The sequence below is a fragment of the Lepisosteus platostomus genome, chromosome 11 (assembly GCF_059453375.1).
Source record: "Lepisosteus platostomus isolate fLepPlt1 chromosome 11, fLepPlt1.hap1, whole genome shotgun sequence".
Classification (NCBI taxonomy): domain Eukaryota; kingdom Metazoa; phylum Chordata; class Actinopteri; order Semionotiformes; family Lepisosteidae; genus Lepisosteus; species Lepisosteus platostomus.
This window is the reverse complement of record NC_142621.1, coordinates 44,796,078-44,817,254: the sequence shown is the minus strand read 5'-3', so window position 1 is coordinate 44,817,254 and position 21,177 is coordinate 44,796,078. Positions and strand designations below refer to the sequence as shown.

General features: G+C 38.1%; 1 long non-coding RNA gene across 1 annotated transcript in view; it reads left to right on the top strand.

Moving 5' to 3' along the window:
- LOC148652798 (uncharacterized) overlaps positions 1-17,558 on the top strand; it is a 50,908-nt gene extending 33,350 nt beyond the window's left edge. Inside the window, exon 4 of the long non-coding RNA XR_015925423.1 lies at positions 17,512-17,558. This is a non-coding gene — a long non-coding RNA (uncharacterized LOC148652798). The remainder of the gene's footprint in view (positions 1-17,511) is intronic.
- Positions 17,559-21,177: the final 3,619 nt, after the last annotated feature.

Sequence of the window (21,177 nt, the reverse complement as noted above, 5' to 3'; positions counted from 1 at the left end):
AGAAAGCGCTTTCCTCTCGTGCCCCAGATTGTCGCATAAAAGCTCTTATTCATTATGAATTAATAACCACTGCGCACACTTCAGAGCTTCAAAAGATTGTTAATACAGAATAATGACTATGCCACAAAGTGTGTTTTTCGTCCTTTTTGCTTCAACACGTCCAATGAACGCTTTCTGGGATCCTGCACAAATGTTCAAAAGTGTTTTGTAGCCTGAAAAAAAAGAAATACGAGACAAGCCCAAAACTCCTCTCTTCTTGGATCTTTTCTGGTTATTCGGCTAGACAGCTGGAATGTTCAGAAAAAAAATTAAAAAATCATTGAAGTTGGTTCTCGTTGCACCCATGAAAAGAGCAGAATCATGGCATTCATTAAAAAAGAACTTGCTGTCGTTTGGCTTGTGGTGCTTGTTTTGAATTCCAACCTCAGACAGACATGCAGAGCAGCCATGGAAAATTAATGTTACCTGAGCACGTCTATCATATGTAGTACTTAGCAACCCCAACATTTAGCTGTCAGTTAAGGCAATGCTTTTGTCATCTGTCTGCTTCTTTGACTTAATATCTGTCGGTACAGAGCCACAGAAATGGAGTCTATCCACATGAATCATCAGTGATAATTAGTGGTGTTTCAGCTGTTGTATGAGCCCCACAAAGCACTAATACTCTTGGTTATTTGCATCTGGGTGGGCAGGCAGTGGAAACCACAATTTAGATGTGGCTTGAAATGCATTTTATATTTTTGAAAAATCAGAGATTCCATAAAACATAACCAACATTCTTTTTATGCCCCAAAATAAGAAATATGAATTATTGTTCCCTTGCATTTTTTAAATTCAATCAGCCTTAGAGTAAAACCATCGCTGTGACACAGTTACAGCTTTGGGAAAAGAAAGCCATTTGATGAAACAGAGTGCAGTGGAGAAAGATAAAACAGAAACAACATGGCCTCAAACTGGCTTCTTCTGCTTGTAACATTAACCTTCACATCAGACTCCACTTACCTATCATAGCAATCTGCTAAATCATTATCCATTTGCCATCGGTGTACTGGATGTACACTACTGTATATACACGTGCCAGGTCTCGGACTCTGTTGTAAAGTATTGCTCATAGCCTTTATCATTGTGTGTGGCAGATGGGAGGAGGGGTGAAAAATGAGCACATAGTTGATTGAAAATAAGACTTGCTGGTGCCATTTTAGCAAGGTATCCCATCTCTGTCTGTCTTTATTGCTGCAATCAACTCTTTCATCTGTCTCACATCTCACGGTCCAGATGGAGATCTACAGCTCTTCCAGGCTACTGGAATTATCAGTGTGGTGATCAGAGGTCACTGTGATGTGACACAGAAGGAGCGCACAAAATTTAGCAAGGGGGAGAAGTGGATGACAGAATTCATACTGTAGCTCTATGGAGTCGTGCTTATGGCTGTCACATGGCTTGAAATCCAAAGTAGAGACATGCTATTCAATCAAGCTACTTTACCAAGATTGCTCCTACAAGCCCGGGTTTATAAATGGGAATTAAAACGTATGTGTAAAACATACCCCTTTGCATGTTGCTTTGAATAGAAATACCAGCTAACCTGTGCATTTTAAAAAATGTCATGCTCTCCATTAGAAGAATGTGCAAAATGTAGTTTATAACACTATAACAAGTTCAGGAAAATGGTTAGATCCTAATTTCGTACACTTCCTCCAGCCTACATATATATATGGTCTCACAACCAGGACTTCCCTTCCTTTATGTCTCTGGCATCTCCCACACCTCCCCATCTAAACCCTTGCAGTGGCTTCCTAGCTCAGTCCTCACAATAGCGAGGGGGAGATCGGGCAACTTTATCAAAGACACTGTACTGTACATATTTTGTATCTCTATTGTATTCATTAGGAACTGAACTACTGAAGTGTTTTTTTACATTGTTTCCTTTCATTTATTTTCATTAACCACAAAACGTCCGCCTTATGCATATGTCCAGCTGTCAAAGTCAAAATAATTCTTTTATTTTTTCCTCAAGATGTATTGATTGAATGAGCAAAACTGTTTGTTTCACAAACTGTGATTCTGCTTCTGGTGTGACTCCTGCAGTTCATTGTGTTGGAAACAAAAAGAAGTTCCATATTTTAGCTTTCCTTGAGGCCAGAGGTGCAGTGGTTCTAATTAGTCTGGGTAGTGTAGTGTCAGACTTCTTACTCCAAATAATTTTACCTCAGGTTATTTTCTCCCCTGGATTCTGTGTTTGCATCTTTTAACAGCTTGTACAGTGCAAGTCTGGAATGTATCCATTATTTTATAGAAACCTACCGGCGACTAACCTACCCTCCTGACCAAAGAATTTGTGTAAAATTTCACAGATAACAATTCCTTCCATTTGAGGTAGCAATCTGGCTGTGTGTGGCCCTAAAAAAGTCACTTGATAACAGTGTGCTTCAGTTCCACCCAGCAGTAAACTAGGTGGGGAAAGTGAGTTTTAAAAAGCAGTGGCCTGTAACAATTAAAGTAACTGTAGGTCAGGAACCTTGATTTAAAAGTGTTGTTTTTCAAAGGTCTAATTTGGCTTGATTTTTAAAATTTATTTTATTGTAGTATTCTGAAGTTAATTGTTTCAACACAAGGGATTTTTTTTCCTTTAAGGATACTAAAAAGATTTCTTCATGTTTATGCTCTGTAGGAAAGTCTCCATCACTTAAAAATAAGAGAGAAGCATACCAGGGCTTGGATTGAGTAAAAACCCCGATCTGCCCACTGAGTACTAATTATAAACCCAGTACATCTAGGTGGCTTTTTTGGACAAAAGCGTCTTTATTCTGCCCAATGGAAACCCTTCATCAAATGTTTTTTTTTAAATTTGGGATTGGTGGGTGGGCCAAATTTTGCACTTAATCTAGGCCTTGATGTGAGCTCTCTTCAAGATCTGCCACATGTTTACATCTCTTATACGCAAATTTTTGAGGTACACAGCATATAATATAAATTATTAAAATGTGTTCTGTTCATACATAGAACATAGAAAATTACCAGGGCTGGGCTAGAGTATATTAAGCTTGCAAGACAAAAAAAAATGCAGATGAATTTGTCTGCAAATGGTGTCTGTTTTTAGTTTCCCTGACTTTGGACAGAACCGTGGTAGTAAAATTGTTTGATCAAACAATCAGCTGTCCTAAAACTAGGTTTTGAAAAGCAGAAAGCAAATGATTCATTCTTAAAAATGAATGAATGAATGCTTTGTAAGGGTTCTTACATTGTGGTATGCCTTTCATGTATTTAAACATGGTTTTCTCTACAAGCATCTGGATGAAATTGTGCAGAGAGAACCAAAAATGAAGAGACCGTGATACTTCTAGCAGTAGGAATCCAGTAGTTCAATAGCACTGAATGTTTTACTGCAGTGAAGTGCGAATCTTAAGGGAAAAAATTGTTGATAGACCTCCAGTTCTAAACCACCCAGCTGAATTTCAAAACATTTCACTCCCAACTTGACTGGGGAAAGCAGAGTAAGAGGGGGCACGTGAGGCAAAGCTTATCTCAACTGTTTCTGCACATGGTTGTGTAAAAACAGCGTAGCCCCAGGAGCAAACTGTTGTTGATGTAAATCTTCTCTCTCCTCTCTCCTGGCCACTGCGGTTGACTTCAGGCTCTGGCTGTTGAGTCGTTTATTGTTCAGTTTATAGACTTTGCTGTCAACCATGAGGTGTGTTTATGGAATGTGATGGTTTGATTCGTCAGTGAGATTGATTACAGGGATCTAGGGGTGACTTACAATAGAATACAAGCCGACAGAGGGAAGTGGTGAGGTACCAGCCCCCATGGCAGATAATATTAGGAGCTTACAAGTGAGGTAGAAGCAGGGGGAATATACATTATTACAATCAATCTATAAACTGAAGATCGCTAAAATTGACATCCTCCAACAGCTCACTTACAGCTGTCTAGCCGAATAACCAGAAAAGATCCATGAAGAGAGGAGTTTTGGGCATTGTTCCTTCTTTTCTGCTGTGGTGTGTTTTCCAGAGATCTTTCAAATAAATAGCATTAGCGTATGCAGTGTAATTGAAATTATATTCTTTTCAGAGAAAGTGCATTAATCACTGCTGGATCTTGCTTGGGCGCAATTACGACACACAAAACATGCCAAAACAAAAAGAAAAACAGGAATGAAAAATGGGTGGTATGGTCTTGAAGTTACAGTTATCTTTCAGTCTTGAGCCTCAGAAATCGATTATCTCTTTCTTTTAAAAGGATAATGTTGCATGGCGTGTCCTAATACCTTTGCTTAGACTTTAGGCCTCTTGTTTGGTGAAACAAGATCAGTTATCAAAATATTTGTAGTAAAATCCTCTGTCTCCAATTAGCTACCTTTCCCTCGCCTGCTGCCTCTCCTCACATTTTGCATATCTGGGCTCCATTTCCCAAAAGTGCAACAAACAGCAGTTTTCACCAGATGGGACTGCACATATCGTGCTGCCTGCCTCCTGCAGCCACCCCAGGAAGGACAGCATTGCATCAAAACAAGAAGAGCAGCTAGCAGCTAATGAATGGGCAGCAATGATTGTAGCCACAGACCACTGAAGAGAGGAACTGGGCATTAGCTTAGGATCTTTTTTCTTGGTAGTGAGGAAAATGCCAGTGAAATGCATCATAACCACAGCAGCTATCAAAATAATATTTCAATCATTGCAAAGGCTTAAAAAAAGTAATAATTAAGCCATACATTTGTTTCTGTCACTGAGATCCACGCACTGGAGCAAAACCAATAATCAGGTACTGGATGGTTTTCATCTGGAAGCCTTTGCTCCTATTTTTTTTCACTGTTTCATATATTCCAGACTTGAAGACTTAAAAGAAATGCCCTGTAAAACTCAGGATAGTCCACCTAATCAGTCTCATTGCAGTGCGTTACGCCTGAAGGACATTTTCTAGTTGGAATATCTTGTCTCATAACATGAAATCACCTGTTGAACCTCCACTGCTCTTATACTGTTGTTTAACTAATGTACCTTTTAGATAATTGGTCTGACATGTTTGACACTGTCCTTGTGAAAAGCAATGAAAATAATCCTTGAGCTATATGAATTGCTCCCCATTATTGTCAAACAGAAATGTTGTAAATAAACTGAATGAGTCCAGCAAATATTTTCCACATTTTCTTTGCAAAAATAAAATAAGACAGTATTAATGCTTCCTGTGTTGATTTCTATACAATACCGTAAAGATGGACATTCTTTTTTTGTTACCTCTACTGCCATTTTTCTGTGTAAATTAATTTAACTTTTTGCGAACTGTAAAGCTGCCCCTAATCTGTGTTTTTGTGTATGTATGCACTGTTTATATGTACGGTATTAACTGTAAATAGTGGGATTCTAATTGGCTGGGATGGCATGATGTCATGGTGATTAATGCTGCTCTTTGGTCTTGTGTTTGACTCTGTACTAGAATGCCTTCTCTATAGAGCTTGCATGTTAAACACATGTCCATGTTGGTGTGTGCCTAGTGTTCCACTCTCCTTCTCCCTTCCAGAGACTAAGCTGTCTGAGTTAACTGATCTCTCTGAATTGTACCGGTTTGCGTCTTTGTCTGAGTGTCTGTGCCCTGAGGTGAATCAAAGTCTCATCCAGGATGTAGTCCTGTCTTGTGCCTTCTGCTTCCAGGATGGGAGCCTGGTTACCGTGAATAACCAGGTCTTTCCTTATTAGAAAATAACTCTGATTCCAAAGCATGAAGTGTGGACAAAACTTTCTCTTTAATCTTGATCTGAGTACTCAGAAGGAAGTGGAAATGTAAGAAATGTTATGTGCTTCCTAAAAGCCACCAAGAGCAGGTCAAAGGACAAACGGATGAAAAGCCAATGGTCCCACGACTGCTGATAAACACTCCCGTTTCTTTTGATCTGGCTGGCTAAAATACAGAAAATCTTATTTTGTCTAGCATTTGGCTTTGTGCAAAATATGTCACATTTATCTTCTTCAGTTGCCACAAATAATTTTGAAAACATAGTGGCAAAATAATTAAGATACTTTAATAAACATCATTCTTCTTCTCAAAGGGCAGAGTGTCATGGTTCTGGTCAGTCTAATGGTATTTAACTCTTTGTGTGCAGCACCCTTTTCATTTGTCTTAGTTTTTTTTTTTTATCCTGGTCCTTGCTTAAGTACATGCTTAATTAAAAGTACATTTTTTAAATTCAAATATAGGTGCATTTTTATTTACTATATATTTGCATTTCCTTGGAAGTTATATGCAAATAGAGGTGGTTAATTGCAGTTTGGCACAAACTTTGGAGATGATTGTATTGTACAGTAAGATTTGTCCTTAGAGGTTCAGAAGGTACAGTAGGTCTATAATAATCATAGTTTGAATATGAACACACCTACTTAATTTTCTTGTTTATCTCCTAATGCAATACATAATGATTGAGATCAGAATGGTTAGCTGAACCGAAAATGACATGTGTGAGCTCTAAGTAAATTATTTTGGGATTTTTATGAGCTGAATCCAATTGAAATGGAAATTCGGTATCTGGGGCCCAGCAAGCAATGAGACTAAAACAAGAGAAACTGAGGACAACAGACCATAATGATTGTACATATGAATTGTAATACATACTAAAGTCTAGAAATCTAGGGGTTTACTGTATATACAAGTATTGCATGTGGATGTTTTTTCTCAAACATAGCTGGATCTCCAAAAACCCCGGCAAGCACACACTTACTCCTGCATTCTGATTTTCACAATGGTTGGAAATTTCAAACTCAAGCAAAAGCAATTTCAATTTCTTGGCCTTTCTGCAATGCTGTAAGCTGCAGTGCAATTATTATTATTTGTGCAATTATTTGTCTGCACTGATTCGGATTTGCAGAAACCTGGATGCCAAATAACAAACTTGATGAACTGTTCTTCAAAAAACGTGTCCAAAGAAAGGATCAAGGGTTTGGGTTATTCCAATAAGTGAGGCCGTAAACCATATGCAAGTGTAATTGTAAATCATGAACACAGCCAAGTTTGTGACAGGGGAGGATAACTTTTGTCTACATTGGGGATGAAGGGATTTTTCACAGCGTTCTAATTTAATATCACAGCTTATCCTCAGATTCCTAGACTTTTGATTGTAACTGGACGAATAGTTTCTGTTCACATGCTGACAAGGGGTGTGAGTCTTTTTAACTACTACTTGTTCAAGGTATTCGTATACAAGTATTTAAATTGTATGGCTGCTATATTACATGGCCATTATTTAGTGTAGCTCTTAATGTAGGTTATAGGTATTGTGTGGCACTGTAAAACTGGAATAAAGAATAAAGAATTGGAATACAGTGAAAAATACAATTTCAGCATGGCTTTCTGTTGTCAGGTAATGGTCAGGGACAGCTCACCCACCCAATGTTATCTGGTAACGTCATGGAGAATTTTCTTTTTTTGCCATTTGACTGGCAGGGTGCTTTGGCTTTGCTGTCTCTACCATGACCTTAACATAGCTTTTTTATCATGCTAGCAGAAGCAGGCTAGCAGACTCCACAGCAGTCAATCCATCACAGTGGGGAACTGTTTTAGAGGTGAGTACTCTAAATCCCTCTTACTGGGAAATACCCCGTTTTACAAACAATATCACATTGTCATGCCCTGGGGTTAATTGGCAGCCCCCTCTAATGGAACAGCGCACTCACTTGTCACAATCAGAACCACAGATACCGATGAGGCCTGGTTTCTGTGGAAACTGGCATCTGTTTTCATGTATAAACAGGAGCAGGGTTTGTCAGCCCTGTGCCCAGTTAGAGGAAATGAGGAGGTCTGGGAGATGTAGGTCAAACAGTGAGGTCAGTTTTGTGTAGTGGGTATTGCCTTTCTAGTATTCCTTCAGTTATGATTAGAAACCATAACCTCATCCCTCAGTGTCACATATGTCCTGACTAATTTTACCTCTTTTGCAAAACGGCATGTTTAAGCAACAGGACTGAGGTGCACATAGCCTAAAAGGCCCCTTTCATACTTCTGTAGTAATCAGCAAGGAGACCAGAGCCACAGATTTGACTTCTTGTAGCAGTTCCAGGCCTTTGAAGAGCTGTTACAAATGAAGTCTAAGGCTGCATTTGATGTTGCTTTGATCTGATGAGATGAAGTCATCCTTGAGGTGATTGTGTCAAACAAATTAGCATCCATTAAGCCACAGCTTTTTCTTCAGAAGCCCTTGAGTTTCAGAAAATATCAGGCCTTCCAGGTAGATGTCAGAGACCTCCTTATTTTCTCTGCCCAGTTTTGAATTTGTTTGCTCCAAACAGAGAGATTTTTTATTTGTACTCTAGCAAGACAACCAGTAACAATGTGATCACAGTTTTGAGAAGTGCAAGGCATATTCTTAGATTGCTGCTAAAATACTTTAGTATTTTAACAAATTTAGTAAAATTCTGTTAGTGATTCTGTGTATCTCTGGGTGGTTGATTGTGCTAGTTTATGCTTTCAATATTAAAGCAAAATGGTGCTGTATTTAGATGCTTTGCCTTTGAAAATTAATGGTCAAAAACTAGGAATTTGGATAAACTTACCTACTGTACACTGAAAATGTAGTGAATTGAGAATATTTGAGAAATTAACATTATATGCACTAAATATACAGACCTGACATGCATTGGAGTTATCAATTAAAATTTAAAGCATGAGTAATAATGTTTGTACAACGGAAGAAAATTTAATGAATTAATTTCTTCTTGAATCGTGAGGACAGAAATGCTTTTATTAATGACCTGAAGGAGTCTTCTGTGCAGTACTTGCAGCCAAATGATATGAGGATGATGGTAAATCAATCTGAATATCCATCTGTGCCTTCTCAAAGCTAATGGATATGAAATGAGTACATTCATTTAGAAGGAAACATTTTTTTGTAAGTCACCCTTCCCATGCACAAACGATCAATCACTTCCCAAACAATATTTTAAGGCTGTCTATAGACATAGTTAGTGTTAACATTTGCCATCTCAGCAGTTTGGTCAAGTTCTGTATTTCTTCCGATTGAAGATGACTGCTATTTTCAGAGGATGTGCATTTCAATTCCATGATTAACCCTGGCCTGCAGGGATCACTTTGCAGAGGTCATGAGGCTAATTGAGCCATTTAGCAACGTATCTCTAATTCTGCTGATGAGGGAACAAAAAATGAGTAATGCTGGCAGGCTCCTGTGAAGTTTGAGGCAAAATATACCTGATTGACAATGAAACTACTGATCATGGAAGATGACGGACCTGAATGTTTATGAAAGACCAATTAATTATACACAGCCTCAGATTGTGATCAGCCTGTCCTGCCCCTCACTTCCATTTTTTTCAGTTCTGTAATGGCGTTGAAGTGTTCATGTTCCCTCATGAAAAGTTAAAGGTCAGTTTTACTGAACGCTTCACTGCTTTCCACAGCTTTGTCATGATTCTACCACACCTTTGCTGGATTTTGCAATTGTTTTCCACAGGTTGCTTTACTGCACCGTTTATTGCAGTACTGTATGTAGTGACACACTAAAAAGCTGCAAATTGCGAATTTAGAATAACCTTTTGTGAAATCTCAAGTAACAGCCTGCGTGAGTACAGCCCAGTGGTTGTGATCCATGCTGTCTCTGACATGCTAGATTTAATTTGGCAATTTTTTTATTCATTGCACCACTCTAAGGCCACATGCTGCGCAGTTCCTTCTTAAACACCAGCTACAGCTGCTGCCTGAAAGACTGCTAACCATGCTGCATGCAACCACTAGATCAAAGCTGGCCTGATTGATACAGCTCAGAAAGAAAGGCAACTTAAAAACAAAGTCAACATGTTGAAGGGTCCGCCGAAAAGCACAGCCATTTATTTTCCCTCTAGGGAAAATATCTTTAATCCATTTTGAAGTCTGTGTACAAGAGAGCAATTCATGATGCTGTGAAGCCTTTAAGCACTTGGGGGTTTGTTTGTTGTGAACGGTTGTGGATTACAGGACTGTCTGCTGTGTATCCTGCTGTCTGTATTCAGCTCTTCCTCAAAGAAATGAAAGTTTCATTTCATATACAGGTAAAATACTTACAGGGGAGGGCTTTGTAGCAGATATACACCTGCTATTAGGGACAGGTATAGCAAAGTGTTAATAAAAGGCTTCTTCTTGTCTTCAGTGTTGGGAGGCGATTTACAGTACGTGAACAGACTAGATAAACACGCTCAGGAGGATTTTAAAATAGGCCCCAGGTTTGGATCTCCAAAGCAAAATATCCATCTAAACCTCTTTTCTTTTACATCTTGTTCTTCGGATTTTCCAAGTCCCACTAGGCTCTGCAAGCCCCATTGAAACTGAAATCTTCCTCGTCTGTCTTTTTTCCTTTTTCTTTTTTTTCCAAGTCTTTGATTCCTTAACAGAAGGAGAGCTATTGCAGCGGAATCTGTGCTTTAATTTCAAATTACTTTACAGAAGAGTGTGTAAGGGTATTGCTGCCATCTAGAAAAATACATGTGTATCTCGTAATTACATGAAAATGATCTTGTTATTACAAGATAGCACATTATATCATTATTACAAGATAGTACATTATCATGTACCTTATGTGATAATCATATAATGACATAATTGTCGTACAATACATTATCATTAGTTGACTTTCAGTTTTAAGTAGTGGTATCAATTGCACTGCACACTCTGTCTTGCTTAAAGTCTTATAATGATTGTGTTCACATTAGCTAAAGATTGTAACATTTCATTATGACTAAACCCTAGTCCAAAGTAAGTCCATGCAAACTTACACTTCTTTGTGACATCTTGTAATACTAATTACAAGATATGTAGTACTAATTACACAATTCTGTAATAATTATTCCATCTTGTAATAAAGAGATACTTCACTATCTTGTAATAATTAGATAATTATCACATAATTAAGACAGAGGTTTGCGGTAATTATGAGACATATGAGATGTGTTTTTCTTTAATCTCAACAAAAAGTCTTACTCTAAAACTCTTTTTGATGAGGTTGTGTAAATGACAAGTATATTCGCAGGCCTGTAGATAAGTAGATAAAATCACATATGTATATTGTGTTAATTACAGATCGATTATTTATCAAATCAGATGTGTGTATACTTTATAAAACTAGAACTTTAGAATATAAGACAAATGTGAACTAAAGTTTCTTAAAACTCAGTAGAATCAATTCTTATTAGAGCACAGCTCTAGAAACAATTCAGGGTGTTTTTTATCCTTTGACTTTATCCCAGGTTTGTAAATATGTGTTTAGAGTAGACTTTTCTTCTTAGGGGCAGTGATTCAGGCTGAATGGTCCCCTGGCCTGACCTCACCAGAAATCTTCATCCTCCTTGTGCAGGGAGGAAGTAGAGCCATTAGCTTCAGCCTGAGGGAGGTTTCTGTTGTCATGAAAGATAAGTGATGCTTGAGTGGGAGGTTCATTTGCAGAGCAAAATAGAAACAAGACAGGTCCTAATTGGGTTGTTATGGCTTAGGAGACCAATTCCTGTCACACTGCTTGAATTCTGTGTTACTGCTTTAACAGTGGGGAGGAAACTTGTTCTTCTTGTGCAAGACTGAGGCGTGAAAATACTGTCTCATAACTGCAGGCATGTAGTAATGAGGCTTAGTTTACTGTCAATTCTTCAGCATCCAGAATGACTACAGCAGCCAGCCAATCACAGCCCAGTTTATATCTTTATCAGGAGCAGTTTCAAAGAATCTTGGCCAATGAAATAGGCAGGCCAGTTTATTAATGTTGCAGCAGATGCATTTTGGAATTCTCTTCATCTTCATCTGATTTGAGTTGGAGTCCTACTGCAGGTAAACATTGAAATTCTTGAGGTTTCTGAAACTTCTGAAACACACACAGGCTGCATCAATTTACCTCCTTCCATCATTGCTCATATCTCCTCATACCACAATGATTTTCCTTCTGAAGACATTCATGCCTTTGTGCCTAAAGCCTCTTTGTATGAATTACTTTTCTTAATTATTTCTAACTATTCCCTCAGAGTCACGTTGAAGCAATTCCTTAACTAACAGTTTTTATACACAGTAACCTACAGTATTCACTCCCTGTAAAGACAAACTCCCTCCTAACATACAAAAACTGATAGATGTAGGTGGCAGAGTTTAGACAATAATCTTTGCAAGCTGATCATTAACTATTATTGTTTTAACCAGTAGTAATTAAGCTTTCGTTAAAAAAGGAGGCAATTTCTGTTTGTTGCAGGTGCTTCTTTGAATTAACAAGGCTAATAGAGGCTTCCCATAGTAGACATAAGCTCTAATAAAGTGACACCTGCTTGAAAAAATCTTAATTTGCAAATGTGCTCTGTATTGAAATACGTGGAATGTAACCGCAGCTGAAGCTTCAATCTTGCAAGGCAACGAAAGTGATACAACCAGAGGAAGTCTAATGCTTGATTACAGGCACCAGGGTTTAATTGCAAAGCAGTACCACCTTTCCTTGCTTCTACAGTCCTACTGGTGTGTAATTACATTACAAGCTTGTGTCTGCCTTTGCTGCTGTTAATTGTGCATACGTCTATAAAATATGAATGATGTGACCCTAGTAAGCTTTTTACATCTAGCCTGTGTATTTATTATTATTGTTAAATTGAATTAAACTCTGGTAAGAGGTAAGGTTTGCCGAAGGCCCAGTTGATCAGTTTCACAGCATAGTCAGTGGGTGGTCATATCAGTACACGCAGGTTTTAGTGTCAGGGCAAGCTTGAAAAATGTGTGAGCTACCATTTCACTTCACAATTTCCTACAAGTTTTGAAAATCATCCTGTTTTGCAGTTACAGTGTAGGAACAGGTAAAGTTTTATTCTATGCTGAAAAGAAAAGAGACACAATGTTTCACCTGAATGCCACACCTGAAGAAGGCTACACAGCTGAAACCTTGTGTCTCACTTCTTCTCTCTTCAGCATGGAATAAACCTTTACTTGTTCCTTTGCAGCCTACATGTGCTGATGCAGTTCAGTGTTACAGTGTTACATTGGCTGAAAGAATAACTTGGTATCCCAAAGAGATTAGGTATAAATCTAATCACCAAAACAATTGACACAACATTTGTAATAACAAGCGTAAAGGACTTTTCAAACTCAATAAATGTCGATCACTGACATGAACTGGGTCTTGTTTTGTTCTGATGTTGTCGGATGTTTGAATTATTATAATCATTTCACTCTGTTTCTGCTCATGTTCAAAAAAGCCTTTGAATGTCTGGAGTAAGTCAATCTTTGTTTGTTTTCATAAATTTGCAGTGAAGCACTGAAGCAATTCATAACACCAAAAATAGACCAAAGATATTTTTTAAAGTACACAGGGTTGTTTAAATCAAAGTTTAAATCAAAAACGATCATGGCAATAATTAAAAGATTATATCACATTTACTAATGCATAATAAATAATTTAAGTAAGTTTGGTTTACTTTTCACTATACAATGTCTTTATTCTCCTAGTTCTGAACAGTAAACTGAAAGTACAGGTATGTTTCAGTGTTTGTAGTCAGTAGCGAACCAGCGAACAGTTAACTGCTCTACCAGCTTAGAGAATCTGAGATATACAGCTGTCAAACTTCAGTGGATATCAAAATAAAAATCTGAAAAAGTGGCAGAATGTCTAGAAGGAGTTTTGCAAGTTACAGTATGATGACTTACAGGAAAAGGTCCCAGTCATTAAGTAACTAAACGTAATTTAAGAAACACGCTAATTAAGTCAGAAAAGTAAATAAAGGAGAGACAGACGACAAAAGGAAGGGCGCAGAAGCACCAGTGACACCTGAAAGACCAATAGAAGCTGACAGATGTGACTGAAGTGTCAGCGTCCAGAAAGACTGAAAAGGCTGCCATCAGAAGAAACAGTCACGTCCCATTTGACGTCCGGAGGAGGAAACATCAAACAACTGAGGTTAACTTAAGACACATTAGTAGGAATTGTCAGAGAGAATTACAAAAGGCCGCTTGAAGTAAGGAGCGCCCCTTGTTTATCTAGATATCCAGATAGAGCCCAGTCAATAGGTCAAGTGTTGTGGGAATGCAGGCTTTCCCAAAGGGAATGTAAGATAATGGAATGGTAGATTCAGGTCAAATTGAGCAATTTCAGCAAAATCTCAAAGGGGGGTGAATATGAGGGTGGGTGGTGTTGTATTCTTTCATTAAAGGTTCTTTGATGTGTGTTTGCAAGTACTCTGGCATATACACTTTTGAAAACTATGAAAATCCTTCATGTTACCTCATTTCTGAATAGCTCATATCCCATTCGCTGTTTTTTTTTCTTGCTTAGTGTTGCCTTACAATGCTTTCAAAACCCATCTCCTAAAAGTTTCACTTATCCCCAGTAGTAGGAGAATATTTTTCACAGCCACTGATTACATATGGCTGACGTGTCATAGAATAGACTTAGCTGGAAAATAAACACTGATGGAGTTTTATGCCGATATTGCAAACGTTCTTTAATTAATGTAAAGTCATAGACCAGAGTTACTATTGTAAAAATATTTCAAACCAACAGATAATGCTTTAGCCTTGTTATTTATTATTGAAACTGTATGGTACGTAGACTCGTAACCTGCATGCTTAAACTGTGAAAGGACTGTCTTTTGCTGCTGACTAGATTTATGTCAAGAGGTGACAAGATGGGTGCAGATTTCATTGTCTGTTACAATGAGAAAGAGGGATGCTCACCCTTCTGTTTGACAGAAGCAAACCAGATCTGGCAGCAGGTGACAGGTCTGTGATCCGACACAATCTGTTTTTTCAAGAATTTCTGAGTAATTGCTTCTGCTGAATGCACATTTTGCTATGGTAGCAATGTCTAATACAGAGCTGAATGACAATTTGATCATAATTTTACCAATATGGCAGCAGAACCACTTCTGGTTGTTGCACGTGGTGTTTGAAATCCTTTTGTAGAATATAAGGAAATATTAAATGCTAATCTGTACCACTATGTACAGTTACTGTATCACCATCCACATCATATCATCACAGGTATCACAAAGATTTAGGTTTATGGAATATGGATTTAATTATCAAAAATTTCAGTTGTGGTTGTGTATCTCCGCCTATTGACAATGTCACATGTCTCAGAGTGAAAAGAAACCCGCAAAATATATTCTGCATCATTTAATGCACTTTCCATCATTGTGTTCCATAATAATTCTACAGGAATTACACCATTTTTATTGAGTGCAAAATAAAGCAGCTGACTTTAAGGAAAGTAGTGCAAAGGGCAGAGATGAAATTATTGAAGCAACTTTTGGATAACTATTCTCTATTACCTTCAGGCAATAGCAGTACAATTGAGGCTTCAATAAAGAATGCATCTTCAAGATGACCTATCATTCCCATGGGATTCATGGACAATTCATTTGATTCCTCAGGAAGAGGAAATGTGTTCTGTATGGGGTCTGGGCTGTGGCAAGGTCACACAATGTGTCTCCATTGGCACACTGTTATATCAGCAACAATATTTATCCTAAAGACTTTAGGATAGTACAGACTATAGCCCTGTGTCTGACATCCTGGGTAAATAGAGTGCAGTATGCAATCTGAAAAAGCTGATTCAGTTTTACTATACTGTAGGTAAGATGCAGCAGTGCTTTTTCAATATATCTTTTGTCCTTTAATATGAGTAAACAGCATGTTCTTGCTTTAGACGATAAATTAAAAATCGTGATCGTACTGTAGTTGTGTTAATTTAACTATTTTCTAATGAAAAAGCAACCAATATCAAATGAAAAAGACCTCCATATTTTCCTGTACAACAGTAAAAAAATAATACAGCAATGTGAACTTTTCAGAAGGGGCTTTGAATTCAAGATGGCTCTATGTTTGTGAATGGTTTGTTTTTAGGTAAAAAGTAATTCACTGTAATTGCAGTAGTTTGGATTTCACTATAAGGATGTAGATGGTATGATCTGAAGAGTAATTGATCCTAATTAAAATTGTCTGTGGCTCTGATTTCTAGGGACATTACTTTTTTTGTGTTAAAATAAGTTCAAATGAGTAAATAAAGAGGTACAATCTTAATTGTGTCCCCAAATGTTCAGCATGAATGGGAGGAGAGGAGCAGGACTTTATTGAGGGGCTGAGGTTATCAATAGGTTTCCAAGGTGGCCAGGGAGAGACAGACAGAGAGGATCTGTGCTCTAATCTCATCTGACAGCATCAGTGATGGATATTTTTATTGCAAAGGAAATGTATTAAATGGGGGAAATTAGACTGGGGGACGATAAGGATCTTGACTTGACACTGCCAATTAGTGGGTTGTTTACATATAATACAGACTGATAGATCAAAGGGTCCCAGTGTATTTGTGGGACTGTTGATTCCGCTGAAGCTGCAGTAAGTGTATTTATAACCTCAGGGGAATCATTCAGCCTTGTCCTTTTCCTCTGTGGGATGGAAATGGACTGTGAATCCACATTTTTTCAGGGGGATATTTTTTTTTCTGTGCTGCATTTGAAAATCTCATCGCCATTTTCACTTACCGGAGACTGCCCTTCACAAAGGAGTGTTCAATACAGTATTTTATCTAGGTAATAAGGCACAGCGGGAGGTTGGTTTCCATTAGATAACCACGCCCCAGAAGGGCTATGAGCCATGCAATGGAGAAGTTATCTCTCGGCGGCATGGTCCTGTTATTCATATCACAATTTTTAATAACACCAAAATTGATTCACTATATACAGTATAGAGATTTTAAATGTGGCTTCATGGTCAGGTTGCTATTGTCATGGTCGCTTAATTCACTCCCAGGCCATCTCTTTGGTTTACTTTGGGTTTTGTATTTATAAGGGAGAATAAGAAAATTAATGACATGCATAAGCGGAAGGTACCAAGGAGCTCTTTACTAATGAGAAGCCATAGTGAACCCCCCGCCAAAAACTGTACCAGATTATGGTCAATTTGTTAGTGAATTAGTTGTGAAAGTATTGTGTTACTAGATACATTATTTTGGCCCTAGTGTTAAAATTAGTAATAACAAAAGGCCAAAGAATAGATTAAGGCACAGGTTTTATTTTATTCTAATCCTGACACAAGTGGTCTATTACCTCTGGGTTCTGGTGAAGAATAAGGACCAGGCCTTGGTGTCAGCTTTTTATTTTGGAAACTCTACGCCCTCTTTACCAAACACTGTGTCTTCAAAACGGAATCTTCCTTTTCCCCCACTTGTTCAAACAACACAGACGTTAAAGAACACCATCATCTCAACCAACAAAACACACATATACATTTTTGCATATTTCTTAAAACTAATTGTTTAAGTAAACATTTTTTGGAGCATTTACTAGGCACATGAGTATGTTGAAAAAGATGGGGAGACTAACTCCTCTCCAGACCACCAGAGGGCACTGTGAAGGTGGGCTGTCAGGTGACAGGTTACTCCTTCCAAGACCATATCTTTGGCCCTGACCTTCACTGTAGTTTTGGCCTATAGTGTGGTTGAGTGAAATTTTTGCTGCAGATCTAATGACTCAACTAAACTTCTATTTTACTTTTTTAATGTTTCTTTTCCCTTCCCTGCTGTAGACTGGAGCAATTGTAAATCTTGAGGGAAAAAGATCTGCTGATAATAGGTAAGAGCATTTTACTGATTTTCTTGCACTGACCTGCAGAGAGAGCCTTGTGAATGTTCCCATAATATGTGGACTAAAGAAGCCTTCTTTATCAATGTCTGAAAAATCCTGTTAGTAAAATAATAACCACAACGTAAAAGTTATGTAAAGGAGAAGTAGATGACAAATAATAATAAATATCAGTTAAATCAGTGGCAAGATAGAGACATGAGTGGCTAAACAGGTAAAATTGTTTACTTGGACTACGGGCTGAGATACATAATCTGGATGTTGCATGTTCACTAGGGTAGGACATGTTTCCAGCTGCATATGACCAGAATTTCCCAAGCAACGTGAAGAGCACACCACTCCACCAATCACCTTAAACTCCCCTGTCAGGCAGTATGGAGATTACCATCATGTCAAATGGTGAACAGTTTTGCATTTGGGTGTGTTGGAGGAGCATGTTCACATCTTCTTCTCTCTTGAGCAGTACAGGAGCACAGTCTTAAAGGAATTGACTGCTCCAAATAGGGTGGGTGTATAATTACTCAAATGACAAGGCTCCATTTTAGAAAACGTCACCAGCAGAAACTGTTCTGGGTTTTAAAAGGCAGATGGAAAAATTTGAAAGTATGGGATCCTGGTGAATTCCCAGTGAAGTACTTTTTTGCATTGCTGTTTCAAACTGAAAATTACACCGCAGACACATAATCATGAAAATGATTCAGTGTTTTAATCACCACACACTCTACAGCAATGTAATTTCCTGGCTTGTAAATTCTGATCACAGTTATCATTGTTATGCAAGTGTAGTTCGATTCATAGTAGTGACTTCACAATTTATATTCTAGTAATCATAACTGCAGTTATCCCTTTTCTCAATTTCACACATTAGGTATTACATGTTTCCACTTTATATGTTGTGTAGAAGAGTAATCCAAGAATACAGTATTATGTTAGCGTGGAGGACCGTTCTATCTCTTTAGTTCTGGACCTTAATTGTTTATCATCTGTAGACATCTAAAAATGTACTTAGATGACTTGAACATTGATAAGTCATCCACACATAATTTCGTAATTGAGTAGTGAACTCTGAAATATACTATAACAGTAGCTGTTTATTACAGATTTGTGTCCCAGACGAGTGTCTTTTGTTGCTTTGGGAAGGAAATTAAGAAGGTGGTTCAAGTTAAGGCTTTGTAACCTAATCTGTGTGTTTGATGCTAGATTTTAGTGGTTTTGATTCACATTGTTTGTTGTGTCTAGCTTTCATAACCTTAAGGCGATGTTATCCGAATGCATTCTTTAAAGTCTCAGTCTTGACTTCATAAGAGGGCTGGAGGATGGATTGTTTTCTGCAGGCTTTACTGAGAACACCTGATGCGCCTTGTGTTCAGAATGCGCCGAAAGAAACACATGCTGACCAGGTGCTGAGATATTCGGAGCACTTTAACACTAGAGCATGAATTGATTGCATTGCACTGGGCCCTGCTTTCAGAGACAATGGGGAACTCAGATTAGTGCGAGTGGAAGGGAGACATTGATGGTGAGTAGGCAATAGGTGACCTGCCCAACTCTGTTCAGGCAACATTCTGAAGCTGAACCCTGCCTCCCTGTCCACCAGATTAACTGGCATATTCCACTTCAAAGGCTTCTTGCCAGAGGGCAGCCATCTCCAGTCATGTGAGACCCCTGTTGACTCCAGGGTTCGCGGCCATGTAACCCAATCTCTTGCTACAAAGAGTCGGGGTCTAGGAGGAGCTGCTGAACATAGGGTCATCACTCGCAGGGGAAACCAGGCAGGCAAAATAAATAAACCCCCAAACTGCTACAGATACTAATCAATGGGCCAGTGATCTCGATCTGAGAATTGAAGGAGAAGGATCAGGGCCAAGGGAATAGGCAGGAATGTACAAGTCTCAGAGCTGCCTGACCCAGCGTTGACCTTAAAGGTAGAAAATATGGGGAATCCCCTTAATCATGTGCAAAATATCAGGGCTACTTCTGTTCAGTGCATGTTACTTAATTGTTAATGGCAGTAATCACATCATACTTTGGTCATTCATTGGCAATTATCGCCGTATTACCTAGATTAGCCATTTCAGTCATGTGTTATTTATCAGTTGTTGAAATATACACCAGAAGTGCATCATGTGATGCATTTGTTTCAGATGGCTCCAACATGTGAGGAATATCATGAACAGGTTCAGTCGATGACCAGAGTCTCAACTGTGGCGCCCTTTATACTAAGAGAAAACAAAGATAAAGACAATAAAGGTAGCAGTTTTGTTTTTGGACTACATGTTTACACAATTTGATTAGAATTATCTGTCATTAAAGAAAGGACCCATTGACTTTATCGCTTCTGACCTTGCAGTGTCCTTGTGGTGAAAGTAACTATCAAACTTTGTTTTTAACTTGTGTTTTTCCTTGTGATCTGAACAATGAATTTAATTTCCTTTATCTTTAGTGCACAGCCACTTCCAATATCAGATATTTGGGCATTTATCTGTACCATCCTAATCTAATCTTAATGCTGAGATTGATGAAAAACATGATCGGTTTCAACGGTGGTCATTTTATAATTCCAAATCTAGATGCTAAATTGCAGTGCTCAGTTTTCAATTTGGAACCTCCCCCAAATTCCTTGAATCCTGCTGATACAGTGTGACACTGCTGCTCTTTTGTTTCAGTTTGCCTTATGTAGCGGACATTAGTACACCCCATCCTCCTCATTCGTGCTTTCTCTATTTGAGGTTTCACACACTTATGGTGCCAAACCAAGCCTCTCAAAGCTTCTAAAATATCTTCAGAGACCCAAAGCTTCTCAGACCATCTCTAAGGCTCATTTCAAAATTTGCATGTGTTTTCCTCTGCGTTACTCATTTCTCCTGCTTTGCTACATCTTCCTGAAGATGAATGCACCCAATAACTGTAAATACACAGGCTTTGTGATAATTTTTTATAACATCCCTTCCTTTAATCTTAAACTCTGCATATGTCTTTTGATTTGCACAGTGTTTTAGGCATGCCCATGGTATATAGATATGGTATAGGAGAGCTTTTTCCCAGTATACACATTTTTTGTTTTTCGCAGGCAGTTCTGGAACAAATGCCCTACAAATAAGGAGCTTTGGGTGTAGTTACAGTACATTCCATACTGCTGGATCACAATTTTGCACTTTAAAAAGTTGTTTAAAAAATCTTGGATGTTTCTGCCCATATTTCTGGCAAGAAGCTCTTTCTCTGCTGGCATGCATATCTGAATTTTAATAAGATAAGGAGATTGGAACCCTATAAAATAGGGTGAAATAGGTTTAATCTGCAAAATAACTGTGAGAGTCTCCTTAGAGGTGATTTACAGTCCTGAGAAGGAATCCTAAGATCCAGCCAAAGGATCAGAAATATTGAATCCTTGGAGGTTGGTGTCTATACGGTAAGTGTATTGGTTGAGATTAGCAATGTTCTATATCCAGTAATAAACCTTATAACAGATACTGATACCCGTTCCATATGTTTGAAGAGCTATTCCTTAACAAAGCCGGGCTTTTATAAACTTTCATTTATCAGAGGAGAAAAGATCTAATTCACTGCTATTTTAACAAAACAGATCTTCTTTCTATTTCTATTAAGTGGA